This window comes from Protopterus annectens, chromosome 1.part0 (genome assembly GCF_019279795.1).
Source record: "Protopterus annectens isolate FY-2018-M chromosome 1.part0, PAN1.0, whole genome shotgun sequence".
Taxonomy (NCBI): domain Eukaryota; kingdom Metazoa; phylum Chordata; order Ceratodontiformes; family Protopteridae; genus Protopterus; species Protopterus annectens.
Genome location: NC_056725.1, coordinates 1,073,471,789 through 1,073,487,088, shown reverse-complemented (window position 1 = coordinate 1,073,487,088; position 15,300 = coordinate 1,073,471,789).

Sequence of the window (15,300 nt, the reverse complement as noted above, 5' to 3'; positions counted from 1 at the left end):
TTGCTGTACTTATAGGGTGCTGACATCATCAGTGTTTAGAAAGGGAAATGTGCATCCTGTAGTCTGTTCTCCTAGTTGCCAAAAGGGACATTTCCCTCACACACACACTAACTCCCCTCAAACAAACACACACTTGCCATTTGCAGTATTCAAACCCCTATCTTACTATGTTATGACACTTGAGATGGATGCATTAGCAGAGCGCGCTATTTGCATTACTGGGATATTTCCCTTCTCTTGCTATACTTATAGAGTGCTGACATCATCAGTGTTTGGAAAGGGGAATGTGCATCCTGTAGTCTGTTCTCCTTGTTGCCAAAAGGGACATTTCCCTCACACACTCTAGCCCCCCTCAGACAAACACACACACTTGCTATTTGCAGGATTCAAACCCCTACTTAACTATGTTATGACACTTGAGACGGATGTATTAGCAGAGCGCGCTATTTGCATTACTGGGAGGTTTCTCTTCTCCTGCTGTACTTATAGAGTGCCGACATCATCGGTGTTTAGAAATGGGAATGTGCATCCTGTAGTGTGTTTTTCTAGTTGCCAAAAGGGACATTTCTCTTCCACAGACTTACACACACACCAACCCCACTCACACACACTGAGCATTTGCAGGATTCAAACCCCTACCTAACTATGTTAGAACACCTGTGACAGATGCATTAGCAAAGCACGCTATTCACATTACTGGTAAGTTTCTTTTCTCCTGCTGTACTTATAGGGTGCTGACATCATCGGTGTTTAGAAAGGGGAATGTGCATCCTGTGGGGAGGCAGACACCAAGCACACTCTGGCTAAGCTGTCATTCCCTAGGGCAAACAGCCTAGTGTTGACCTCTACACCCATATGTTTAATTGTCAAATGCACATTATTTGTTGCTGATAGACTGTTTGCACATCTTTATTGCCATAGCATTCCCTGTTTGTATGAACAACTTGTGTATCTGTGGAAGATGTTTGCATATGGGAGGGATCCACTATATCAATATGTCTCTGTAGTCATTTAACTGTGTGCACTGGGCAGACTGCTGTAATGTGGTTGGTTCCTGGAATAACACATAAAAATACCAGATATGTGTGTCCAACTGCTAAACTGAGATTTGGCCTAAGTGTGTGAGCATGCCCAGTTCAGCCTTCCCATGGCATGTTGTCTAACATATGTCTCATTTATCAAAGTATGTGAGCATGCCCAGTGTGAGCATTCCATATGTTGGACTCTGCAGCCCACCACATTTGTGGATGAGTGTGAACTTCAACAAATATCACCCGCTTATGGTTGTGTGTTGTGTGTCGTGTTGTGTAGTTACTGTACAACTGCTTTGTGTGTGAACACAACAGGATTATACTGTGCCTGCAGTGTTTGCATGGGATACTTTGCATACAGTTGTCAACATCCTTTCACACTGACCTAACACTGTAGTACTGTATAGTGTACTGGTAGTACTTTGACTGTGGTGGACAGTATCCTGGGCTTTAGTGCTATCACTGCTTTACATTTCGATAGTGGGCACTACAGCCTGGTTAGGGGCCAGTTGTGTACATCTGACCATGTTGCATTCTGTTCAGATATGAACGACTTAAACCAGGCTTGTCCAACATTGGTAGTGTATTCCACAACATAGGTGTACATTTGCAAACACTAGCGATGTGCCCTAGTCCATGTCTAATGCTAGTTGGAGAGTGTGTTTGTCCTTCAACACACATTGTCACAGTCCTTCCATGTTTGCCTGTAGCTATGGGACATATATACCAGACGAGGGAGATCCCAGGACAAAGCCTTGTGGGATGCCAATTATATCTGGTTTGTAGTTTGACATGGCTGCAGCATGTCTGACCATGTCTGTTCTGTCCTTGGTCTGGTTTGCAACCCCTCTACTGACATGTGGGTTTATATTTATGCTGGTGAGCTTATCTATAATGAACACGTAGGGTATTGTATAGAAGCCTTTGCAAGGTCCAGCTATGCTGTGTGGACCACATTGCCCTCATCAATGACCTTAATGACTGTTTCAATTGAGTCAAACATGTTTAGGGCAGGATCTGCACTTGAGAAAGCCACACTGGGTAGGGTCCAGTGTCAGTAGGTCCCCAATATCTTTATGTCTGTGGTACATGCTGATCCTTTCCATAGCTGTGCAGACCGAGCTTCTCAGGATTCTGGGGTAGTAGTTTTCAGTATCCATTCAGGCAACACCTTTGTTGAGAAGGACCACTGTTGTTGTACACTGCTCTTTGGGTACATATTCTGTGGTAAGGCTGACATTGAGCAGTAGTGTGGTTTGGCATTCCATTCATCTTGGAGTCCATGTTGCACTAAGCCCAGGACACCATCTCATACCATTGCTGCTGTGTGTTTTGCTTTGTAGATGTTGGCTGTTACCTCAGCATCTGCAATGTCATGGGGCCAGCAGTCTTCTGGGATAGATATTCTGCATTTGAGGGGTGGGGTTTGCACTGCAACTGTCAGGATGTATGTTGGCAATATGTGTGTGTGTTTGTGATATTTGTGTGATTCAGGGCATATCTGTGAATTCCCAAAATGGTTCCTACCATCAGTTGTGAAAGCCTTGGGATTATCCTTAGTGTCCTGTACAATTTGTATCTTCATAGGTTCATACTAGGCTATCCACCCTAGGGCATTTGTTAGCCTAGCCAGAGTGTGTGTGGCTTTTGCCACCCCTTGCTATGTGAATATTATGGCCATTTATGATTTGCTTTGCTGTGCCTCTGTCTGGACATGACACAGTGAAGACCCCAGTGTAACTCTACAATCATCCATCCACTTGGCAAGATTCCTGTTGAAGAGTGTCAGTGAGGGGCTCTGCCTAACATGGAGTGGGATTCTGGTCCAGGGTGTGGGGAGCCTCTGGATTATGTATCTGTCCCACCAGCTCATCCTATTTCATTATTTTTTGAGGTTGACATCTCTCACTCTCACAGCTCCGATGGATTTGAGTTTTCTGGGGTGGAGCATGTCCATTACTCCTGTGTTGAGCATGGCCTTCTATAACAGGCATGCAATGCCTCTGTGTAGGCAGTATGTGACTGCATTCAGCTGGGGTGTCTACAGCCAGGCAGCATATGACAAATATTTGAGACCCTTTATCCTCTTGGTGAGGTACCTTTGAGGTCTTTCTAACTGCTGCAGGTGTCAGGTAAGGTACATCCCATATGAGGCATTGTACTAGATTATGGGTGTGATTAGAGAACAGTATAGGGGCACAATGACCTCTGTTGATGTAGATGTGAATCCTTTCCTGATACGGTGTCAAATGTAGACAGTCTTCCTAGCCACATTGGCAATGTGGGTGTCACATAACAGGTTACTGTCCACTTGTGTCCCTAGGTCCCTGGTTACTCCTTCCATACATAATGGTTTACCACCTATGTGGTAATTTGTGGTACCTTGTTTGGTATTTGGTGGGACATTCATACTGTCCAGTGTCTTCAGGACGGCTGGGTGGGGTTCCTGTGTGAGAGTGTGGTCTGTAGCATGCTACAGACTGTACAGCAGTCTTGCCTACAGTTAGTTGCACATGGGTGGGCTCCAATGCCTTGTGCATTGTCAGTTAGCTGGACGTATGGGTGTCTGTGCTGACTATGGATACTCACCCTCCTTTTATGTTTTGTTCCAGGTTTTGGGGCCATGACACATGATATGTGGTATAACCTGGTAGTGCTGGTGTGCTGTCAGGAGGCTTGCAGCAGGTTTCTGTCACTGCACAGACATCAATGTTCTCCATACTGGGGATGGCCTTGGGAGCATGCATATTGGGGTTTACACATCTGGCATTGGTCAGCATTTCCCTTATGTTTCTTCCCACTTATGTTTTCTAGGGTGGTGGGTCTGGGTCAGTCTTTTCAGCCTTGCCTACAAAAGGCTCTATGGAGGTGGCAAAGGCCTTATCCAATATTCAGATGCCCAGGGATAACAGGTGCAAGCCATCCCAAGAACAGCTGCGTGGCTTGTCAAGCATGACATCCCAAGCAGACAGACATTGGATCCCCTTGGAATGACACCAGTAAGTGTGCCACTTGCTATGACTGATCATTCCGTGTTTGTACTGTGGCATTATTCTTGGTAAGGGTAGGATGCTGCAAACGGTGAGTGTCATACCGGCCTGGACTACATAATCAGAGAGCTCATCTATGTCTCTTTTCATGTAGTCTAGGGAGGTACATCTCAGGTCATTCACACCAGCATGGACTATGACTGCATCATATTTCTACTTGCTTTGGAGTGACCTGCATACTTCTGTTATGTGGCATATTGTGGCAGCCTACAGGCAGCTTACTGTACCCTTTCCCTTGTTCAGTCTGGTGTGCGGGACAGCAGTGTGTCTGACTATGGAGTCACCTATTACAACTGTATCAGGCATGTTGTTTCTCCTTCTGGCCTGTGACTGTTTGGCACACCAGCTTTGTGTACTATGTGTTGCATGTGCTATGTTTGGAGGTTGTTTGATTGGGTGTCTGCTTTAGAGGCCTCTGTTGGTGTGCTGTGTTTGTAATTTGTGCCTCTGGAATGTTTATCTGTGTTTATGTGTTTGGTTTGCAGTTGTGATAGGTCTATGTGGGACTGTGTTTGTGGTGTGTGCTTACCTTCTCCTGACTAGTTTTGGGAGTACTGAGTTGAGGGAGCTCAGCCTCCAGTTTGGATAGATGGTTGCATCTCACACATATATTTGTATTTCTTAGGTGGAGTTGGGGGTTGTCTGTGTACTTGGGGCAGGTGTAACATTGCCTCAGGATTCACAGATTCAACTTGTTGTGGCTGGCCTTAGTGGATTGTATGTGTGGACAGATTTTATTGCCATACTACTGATCAGTGATTACTTCATTGTTTATGTTTGCTCTATCATGTAGTAGCTTCCTCATTCTCTTGCATGGTTTAGTTATGGCTGGTGTCCACCATGCCAGATTCCTGCGTGTATGGCATTGTGTCTTGTTTTAATTTAGGATTGCATAATCCAAGCATTCCTGGCAGTGTTCATGGAATGGCTGTATTACAGGTTCTGAGGTGTGGCCCATATTTTGCACCTGCACAGGACCTTTAATGGATTCCACATCAGTTTGGAGGAGTGCAAATATTGCTTAACACATGTTTTCCACTGTGGTTTTCTGGCCAGGGACTGTGGTCAGGATTTGTATATCCAGTGTGATTACTCTATGGTCTGGTTTTACCAGTGAACAATACACTTCTCTTGCCATCCAGTACCCATGTTGCTGATTATCACATCCAGTATGCTTACCCCTCTTGTGGGAGTGGTACGTTGTTCCTGGGCCTTTGGTTTATGGATTCTATGAACTTTTGTCCTACACTGTTGGAGCTAGTATAATGCTCCCAGTCTATGTCTGGGTATTTTCAGTCACCCAATATAATGTGGTTTGGAGGACTTGATATATTCATGTATTCCAGCATAGGCCAGGTGCAGTTCCTGGTGTTGGGACAGTAGTCAGCAGGCTATAAACTGGGGGCAGTTTTAGCCACTGTTACTTGACCATGGCTAGTCCATGCTGCTTTTGTTGTGGTACCAACATGGGGTGTGGTTATCCTTGACAATTCTTGCTAGTCACCCTCCTTTGTAGCTTGTTCCATGTTTTGAGGCTGTACAGCACAGTATGAGGTGTAACCTGGTAGTGTTAGGGTGCTGTTGTGAGCCTTGGCTCAGTTTTCTGTTACAGCGCAGATATCAACATTCTCCATACTGGGTGAGTTTAGACTGCATGCATCTTGCTGTTTTGACTTATCCCTTATCTTATTCTTATCCCTTCTGATACCTATGGAGATAGGTTTGTGTTTTGAGCCTTACCTATTCAGGGCACACTGTGGGTAACAACAGCCTTTGCCAGTATCCATACGGCCTGCACTGATAGGTGCACGCCAGTCCTAGCAAGTGGTGCATCATGTCATGCTCAGCATGTCATCCCAGACTGGCACACATTGGATCCCCTTTGACTAACTGCGATACTTCAGTCAATTATTGCACTTGATCATCTCATTGTCATGTTGTGGCATGATGCTTGGTGAGGGTAGGATGTTAGTCAGGGTCCTCAGGTGCATATAGTACATGGTGTTACATTACTTAACACATAGCATTCATGCCTCAGGTGGTGATGCAGGGCTGCCTCTGTCGGATGCACATATTACACTTCCCTGTACATGTTTGAGAGCAGGTTGTGTCATGTTAGGCATCCCTGTTACTATATGAGTGAGTCAGAGAGGGGTATCATTCCCAGGGTTCCTACTGAGCCAGTGTATGTGCTATGTTGCCTCTTTGCCAAGGCCAGGGCATACTGGGCACGCCTCCTTCTGCCTACTGGGGCAGGCTCAGGTTGTTCCTCCTCCGAGTCACGCTCTGCCTGTGATGGCCTTGGCAATGGTGGGGGGCTGTTTGGCCGGCCCTATGCTGATCCTGCTGCAGCTGTTTTCACAAGATCATATTATGTAGCATAGCACATACCATGACAATTTGGGTACATGTAGTTGGTGTGTACTGCAAGGCTCCACCAGATGTGTCCAGACACGGAACCGTGACTTGAGCAGCCCAAACACACGCTCTATTACATTACGTGTTTGTGCGCAGTGCCTCATTATGGCGTTCCTGTTCAGGTGTGTGCTTCTGATGGGTGTCATCAGCCACGGCTCCAGTGCATAACCTGCATCCCCACTAGGTGTCCATGGGATGTCCCCATTTGCAAATGTCTGGTACAGCTGCCAAATGCCAGATGTGGGAATCATGGTAGCTCCCAGGACAGCCAGCACACACATTCATTATTATGCCCTGGGCATCACACACGACCTGGCAGTTGATGGAGGGGAAGCCCTTGCGGTTGATGTATGCCCTACCCCGCTCACCGGCTGGTGCTTTGATGCGTATGTGCGTGCAGTCTATTGCACCCACTACCTCAGGGTATTCCGCTATTTGCTGGAAGAGACGCATATTGCTGGCCAATACCTCACGGGCATTGGGGAAATATACATGATCACCGACATGTGCTGACATGGCATCCAGGAACTGGTGCAGTACCCTGGAGGCTGATGCCTATGATATCCCCATCATATCACCATTTGGTCTCTGGAAGGTACCTGTTGCTAGTATTCTTAGGCCAACACATACCTTGGTTTCCACTGGGATGGGTTCCCCTCTGTTGGTTCTGTGTGTGAGGCGTGGCCTGCACAGCTCCACTATTTGCTGCAGGAAGTCTCTGTCCACTCTATAGCACTCTACTATCTCCAGCTCATGTAACCCGTGGTAGGTGACCCTGGGCCTGTACACTCTTCTCCGTCTCCTCACTGTGGATTGTCTGGCACCATCTGCATTGTCACCACCCTCAGCAAGTCGCCTATGTCTCATTATGACAGCTATGGCAGCCCCTAACATTTCTGCTCTGAGTTCAGCTTTTTCAGTTTTCACTTCTGATAACTTAACTCCTGTCTTGCAGTGTCTCTTGAGAGAAACATCCTGCACTGCTGTTTGCAGAGTTTTAAGTGCTGGGCTGGGCTACTATTCTGCCTGTGTAATTGCCTGCATCTAATTGTTTTCACCTGCTAGCTCCAGCAGTATTCCCTGCTAGCTTCCTACTAAATCTGTTGCTTCCTTTTTCCTCTCTGTTTCCTCAGGGTGGAGCCGTGTGTAAACCAGCAGAAACACGCTCACAGTGGCTTACACGCACGCACACATGCTTACATGGTTCAGAATCTGCTTATTTGGATTAAAACGCGTGCACGCCCGCGCAAACAGTGTTAAACATCTCCCAACACGCTCCCACATGCTCAGTCTGCCTTACACGCGCGCATACTGCCTTACTCGCTTCATGACACGCACATGTGCGCATACACATCCAGCAAGAAACTTTGGTGTAGGCAACAGTGTACACCTTCCATTTCTTGACTTTCTCATGCTTAGTTAGTGGCACACCTCTTTCCATGATATCTGTCTGACATCTGTCATGTAACTCTGACCTCCAATGAACTGCATTTCTTTCTACCATTCCCCCTGTGATGTCACCTATCTCCTACTCTGTTCCTCCCCTTCTGTAACTCTTACACTACTCAGACTGTGCTCATTTGCTATGTGACAGTGGAATTCAGTATCCTTACACTCATTTGCATCAGATTGCCTACTAATGCTTAGTTACATGTCTTAGACTCAGCTTCCCCCCTTAGCAACCACTACACGGTGGCCATGTTGGTTTTGGTCTGCTGGTCCCTGCATTGACATGCCATGTATTGCATAAAACCCACATTTGTGGGTTTAAAACCTTCTTTTATGTTCTATACAGCAGCCCGTTTGCTGAGGATGCGCTGGGTTTAAACATCGGCGATCGCCGAAAAAAAATATATGTTTAATATATTTGCATCAGGTTACCTTGCCAATGGCCACATATTTGGCCATTGGCATGCTGCCTGACACATATGCACCCTTTATTTGGAGCTGACATGGCTCCATTGCAGTTTTGCAGAAACGCTCAGTTGTCAACTGAGTACATTTCTGCAGCTAAAACGGCTCTTACACGGGCTGTTCTGGGATTCCTGGATCGCTAATCATCCTCATTTGCATGCTATTCGGCTGCAAGTGAGGTGATTAGCTATCCACTCCGTGTAAGAGCCGTTTTAGCTTGGCTCTTACACGGACTTTGGGCTGTTCCTGGATCGCGAAGGCTGCATGGAGTCTTACACTACTCTTAGACTCTGTGCAAGCCTTCGTGAATCCGGCCTAATATGTATCAATTGTTGGTAATGTGCATCTCTCCAACTGATAGCACAGTGAGGGAGATTTTGCTAAAAGCCACTTTGATTGGACAGTAGCTATTACCCTTTCCCTAATGTTGTGTAACTGTCAAGTTGACATAAAATAAGTTGCGAGGTTTACCACCGCATGGGAGGAGTGCATGAGAGCTTTATCATGCCAAAAAAGCTTTCTTTGTTGTTCGCTAAAAGTTGATTTCTGAGAATATTTTCACATTGTCATCCTTTGGGGAAATATCATTCAAGAAACAATCATGAACAAACTTATTGCATTATATCATTTGATATTTTCCTGTATTTTATTCCTCTCATAAAGATTTCTGTATAAAATGTTACTAGCAGTTGCAAGTGATTGCACATAGAGTAGTCTCTGATGAACATTTAAGGTATTCTTTCATTCCTGTTGCTTTTCCATTACTATTCATATAGTATGGGCATCAACATATATACGGAGCCTATATTACCCACATTTATGTGTGTTCATAATATCAAACCCATATAGCCTGATCATAAAGCAATTGTTTCATAATTTGTAGCAGTGAGTTTTCTACTGAAGCTTTCAGATAGACTATAAAATATAAGAGATATACCTAAGGCTTGTGCCAAAACTGGATTAGCAAACAAGATATCCCAGTGTTTTCTGTCTTTATCTGCCATCATAGCAGAGTGAGATGAATATTTAGTTATAAAGTGGGCCATCTTTCTGTCCTTCTATCCATTTTCCAGACTAGCTATAAAAAAAGAAAGACTTTTTTTTTTTTTGCAGTAAACACCATGGGCAGGATTCATGATGGCTTGCACGGAGTCTAAGAGTAGTGTAAGACTCCATGCAGCCATCGCAATCCAGGAACAGCCTGAATCTGCATGTAAGAGAGCACCTAAAACGGCTCTTACACGGGCAGGGCGTGGATATGCTAATTACCTCACTGGCAGCCGAAAGGCATGCAAATGAGGTAATTTTGCGATCCAGGAAGCAGAAACCTGCCCGTGTAAGAGCCATGTTATCTGCAGAAATGTACTCAGTTGATAACTGACTACCGTTCTGCAAATAACACAATGGAGCATTGTCAGCTCCAAATAAAGGTTGCAAATGTCACAGGCAGCATGCCAATGGCCAAATATGTGGCCACTGGCAACATACCCTGATGCAAACATGAAATAAAAATAATTTTGGGCTGCGCTATAAAAAAACAAAAAAATAAAAATATTAAACCCACAAATGTGTGTGTATGCAAATCATGAGTTTACAATGGAAGGGAATAGCAGGGTAAAACAACATGGCCACCGAGTAGGGGTTGCTAAGGGGGGAAGCGGAGTGTAAGACATGTAACTAAGCATTAGTAGGCAATCCTATGTAAATGAGTGGTAGGATAGCAAATCGCACTGTTACATAGAAAATGAGCACATTCCGTGCAATGTAGGAGTAGGATAAGGGGAAGTAACAGAGTAGGAGATAGGTGACATCAAAGGGGGGAATGTATGAAAGGAATGCAGCTCATTGGAGCACAGGGGCATGTGAAAGCTGTCAGCCACACATCATGGAAAGAGGAGTGTCAGCAAGTAGGCATGGGAAAGCCAAGAAATGGAAGGTGTACACTATGGATAACACCAAAGTTTCTTGCTGGGCATGCATGTGCATGTGTGTGCACTGGTAGGTACGAGTAAGCTAGATTGCACGCGTGTAAACGTGAGTGCGCGCGTTTAAGGCAGAGTAAGCATGTAGGAGCCTGTTTAAACACCTGTAAGCTTGGTTGAGCTGGTGTGCGCGCATTTTAACCCGAATAAGGAGATTCTAGTCTGTCTAAGCATGTGTGCGCGTGTGTTAGCCGCTGTGAGCGTGTTTTCGCTGGTATGCACGTTGCTCCCCCCTGAGGAAACACAAGGGAAAAAGGAAGCATGGGAAATAGTAGGAAGCTAGCAGAAATTACTGGCAGAGCTAGCAGGTGAAAACAATCAGAAGCAGGCAATTACACAGGCAGAACAGTAACCCAGCCCAGCACTTAAAACTCTGCAAACAACAGTGCAGAATGTTTGTTTCTCTCAAGAGACACTGCAACAGAGGAGTAAGCTATTAGAAGTGAAAACTGAAAAAGCTTCACTCAGACCAAAAATGCTAGGGGCTGCCATAGCTGTTATAAGGAGACATATGCAACTTGCTGAGGGTGGTGACTATGCAAATGCTGCCAGACAACCCACAGTGAGGAGACGGAGAAGAGTGTACAGGCCCAGGGTCACCTACCAGGGGTTACATGAGCTGGAGATAGTGGAGCGCTATAGAGTGGACAGAGACCTCCTGCAGCAAATTGTTGAGCTGTGCAGGCCACGCCTCACACACAGAAAAAACAGAGGGGAACCCATCCCAGTGGAAACCAAGGTATGTGTTGGCCTAAGAATACTAGCAACAGGTACCTTCCAGAGACCAACTGGAGATATGATGGGGATATCACAGGCATCAGCATCCAGGGTACTGCACCAGTTCCTGGATGCCATGTCAGCACATGTCGGTGAGCATGTATATTTCCCCAATTCCTGTGAGGTATTGGCCAGCAATATGCGTCTCTTCCAGCAAATAGCGGAATACCCTGAGGTAGTGGGTGCAATAGACTGCACGCATATACACATCAAAGCACCAGCTGGTGAGCGGGGTAGGGCCTACATTAACCGCAAGGGCTTCCCCTCCATCAACTGCCAGGTCATGTGTGATGCCCAGGGCATAATAATGAATGTGTGTGCTGGCTGCCCTGGAAGCTACCATGATTCCCATATCTGGCATTTGACGCAGCTGTACCAGACATTTGCCAGTGGGGACATCCCACATGGTCATTTAGTGGGAGATGCTGGCTATGCACTGGAGCCGTGGCTGATGACACCGATCAGAAACGCACACACACCAGAACAAGAACGCCATAATGAGGCACACGCACAAACACATTTGGGCTGCTCAAGTCACGGTTCCGGTGCTTGGACACATCTGGTGAAGCCTTGCAGTACTCACCAACTACATATACCCAAATTGTCATGGTATGTGCTATGCTACATAATATGATTCTGTGAAAACAGCTGCAGCAGGACCAGCATAGGGCTGGGCCAAACAGCCCCCCACCATTGCCAAGCCAATCACAGGCAGAGCGTGACTCGGAGGAGGAACAACCTGAGCCTGCCCCAGTAGGCAGAAGGAGGCATGCCCAGTATGCCTTGGCCTTGGCAAAGCGGCAATGCATAGCACATACACTGGCTCAGTAGGAACCCAGGAAATGATACCTCTCTCTGACTCACACATATAGTAAAAGGGATGCCTAAGTTGACACAACCTGCTATCAAACATGTACAGGGAGTGTAGTATGTGCATCTAACATAGACAGCCCTGCAGCACCACCTGAGGCATGATTGCCATGTGTTAAGCAATGTAACACCATGTAGTATATGCAAACATGATGACCCTGACTAACATCCTACCCTCACCAAGCATGATGCCACAATATGAAGACGAGATGATCAATTACAATAATTGGCTTAAGTATTGCTGTTAGTCAAAGGGGATCCAATGCATGCCAGCCTGGGATGACATGCTGAGCAAGACACGATGCTCCACTTGCTAAGGATGGTGTGGACCTATCAGTCCTGGCCTGTAGGATACTGGCAAAGGCTGTTGTCACCCCCACTGTGCCTTGAATAGGTAAAGCTCAAATCACAAACCCACCTCCGTAGGTATCACAAGGGATAAGAACCTAGATGTAATGCTACCCAATGCCAGATGTCCAAACTGCAAGATGCATGCAGTCTAAACTCCCCTCAGCATAGAGAATGTTGATATCTGTCCTGTAACAGAAAATTGGGTTAAGGCTCACAAGAGCACCCTAACATTACCAGGTTATACCTCATACCGTGCTTTACAGCCCCAAAACATGGAACAAATTACAAAAGGAGGGTGAGTAGCAATAATTGTCAAGGATAACCACACCCCCATGTTGGTACCACAACAAGAAGCAGCATGGATTATCCATGCTCAAGTAACAGGGGATAAGACTGCCTGCCAGTTTGTAGCCTGCTACAGACTACCCTCCTAATGCCAGGAACTGCACTTGGCCTACATTGGAACACATGGAAATATCATCCTCTCTAAACAACATTATATTGGGTGACTGAAAATACTCAAACATAGACTGGGAGCATTATCCCAGCTCCAACACCCTAGGCCAAAGGTTCCTAGAATCCATAAACCAAAATGCTCAGGAACAATGTACCACTCCCACAAGAGGGGTAAGCATATTGGATGTGATAATCAGCAGCATGGGTACTCTATGGCCAGATGAGAAGTGTATTCCTCACTGGTAAGATCAGACCATAGAGTAATCACACTGGATATTCACATCCTGACCACAGTCCCTAGCCAGAAAACCACAGTGAAAAATATGTGTAAAGGAAATGTTGCACTCCTCCAAACTGATGTGTAATCCATTAAAGGCCCTGTGCCTGTGGAAAATATGGGCCACACCTCAGAACCCTTTATAAATGCGTTCTATGAACATAGTCAGGAATGCATGGATTATGCAATCCCAAATAAAACCAAGGCCCAATACCATACACGCAGGCATCTGGCATGGTGGACCACAGCCATTACCAAACCATGCAAGAGAATGAGGAAGTCACCACATGATAGAGCAAACCCAAAAAGGGAAGTAATCTCTGATCAGTATTATGGCAATAAAATATGGCCAGTCATAAAATCCGCTAAGGCCAGCTACAACAAGTTGAATCTGTGAATCTTGGGCAATGTTACACCTGCCCCATGTACACAGACAACCCCCTCCTCCCACCAAGAAATACAAATATATGTGAGAGATGCAAGCATGTCTCCAAACTTGAGGCTGAGCTCTCTCAACTCAGTACTGTCTAAACTAGTCAGGAGGAGAAGGTAACCACACACACCACAAACCCACTCACATAGACCTATAACAGCTGCAAACCAAAGACATAAACACACAAAAACATTCCAGGAGGCTCTAATTAAAAACCACCAAATCAACAGAGGCCCCAAAGCAGACACTCAAGCAACCACTACCCCCAAACATAGTACATGCAACACATAGCACACAAAGTCGGTGTGCCAAACAGTCACAGCCCGTAAGGACAAACAACATGCCTGATACACTTGTAATAGGTGACTCCATAGTCAGACACACTGATGTCCCGCTCGCATGACTGAACAAGGAAAAGGGTACAGTAAGCTGCTACAATCCGCCACATAACACAATTATGCAGGTCACTGCAAAGCAAGTACAAATATGATTCAGTCATTGTCCATGCTGGTGTGAATGACCTGAGACGTACCTCCCTGGACTACATGTAAAGAGACATAGAGGAGCTCTCTGATTATGTAGGCCAGGCCGGTATGACTCTGACCCTGAGCAGCATCCTACCCCCACCAAGAATGATGCCACAGTACAAACACAGAATGATCAGCTTTAACAATTGGCTCAATTACTGGTGTCATTCCAAGGGGATACAATGTTCATAGATTAGTACTAAGCTAACTGCCCTTGCAAGCCATTTTAAGCCTAGCCAATTATCCCTTGTGAGCCTCAAACCCTGCACTTTGTGTTTTTAAGGCAAACACCTTAACCATTAGGCCACCCTCCCAACCCCAATACAATGTGTGTCTGCTTGGGATGTCATGCATGACAAGCCACACTGCTTTGCCAGGGATGGCTTGCACCTGTCACCCCTGTGCGTCTGGATATTGGCTAAGGCTCTTGCAACCTCCATAGTGCCTTTTGTAGGCAAGGCTGAAAAGACAAACCCACCTCCCTTGAAAACATAAGTGGAAAAAACATAAAGGTAATGCTGCTCAATGCCAGAAGTCTAAACCTCAAGATGCACACTCTCGAGGCCCTCCCCAGTATGGAGAACATCTATGTCTGTGCAGTGATGGAAATCTGCATCAAGGCTCCTGAGTGCACCCCAGCACTGCCAGGTTATTCCTCATATCATGCTTTTCGGCCCCAAAACCTGGACCAAACCACAAAAGGAGGGGGAATATCCATATTCAGCAAAGATACCCACACGTCCAGGTTACTGACAATGCACGAAGCATCAGAGACCATCCATGTGCAACTAACTGAAGGCAAAACCGCTGTACAGTTTGTAGCATGCTACAGACCACCCTCTCAGACCCAAGAACACCACTCAGCCTTCCTGAAGACACTGGAGAGTATGAATGTCTCCCCAAATACCAAACAAGGTACTCACAAATCACCACATAGGTGGTAATCCATTATGTATGGAAGAAGTAATCAGGGACCTAGGGACACAAGTGGACAGTAACCCCACATGCGACACTCACATTGCCAATGTGGCTAGGAAGACCACCTATATTGGCCACCTTATCATGAAAGGATTCACATCTACATCAAGAGAGGTCATTGTGCCCCTATACTCTTCTCTTATCAGGCCCAAAATTGAGTACAATGCCCCATTTGGGATGTACCGTACCCAAGACCTACAGCAGTTAGAAAGACCACAAAAGTACCTCACCAAGAG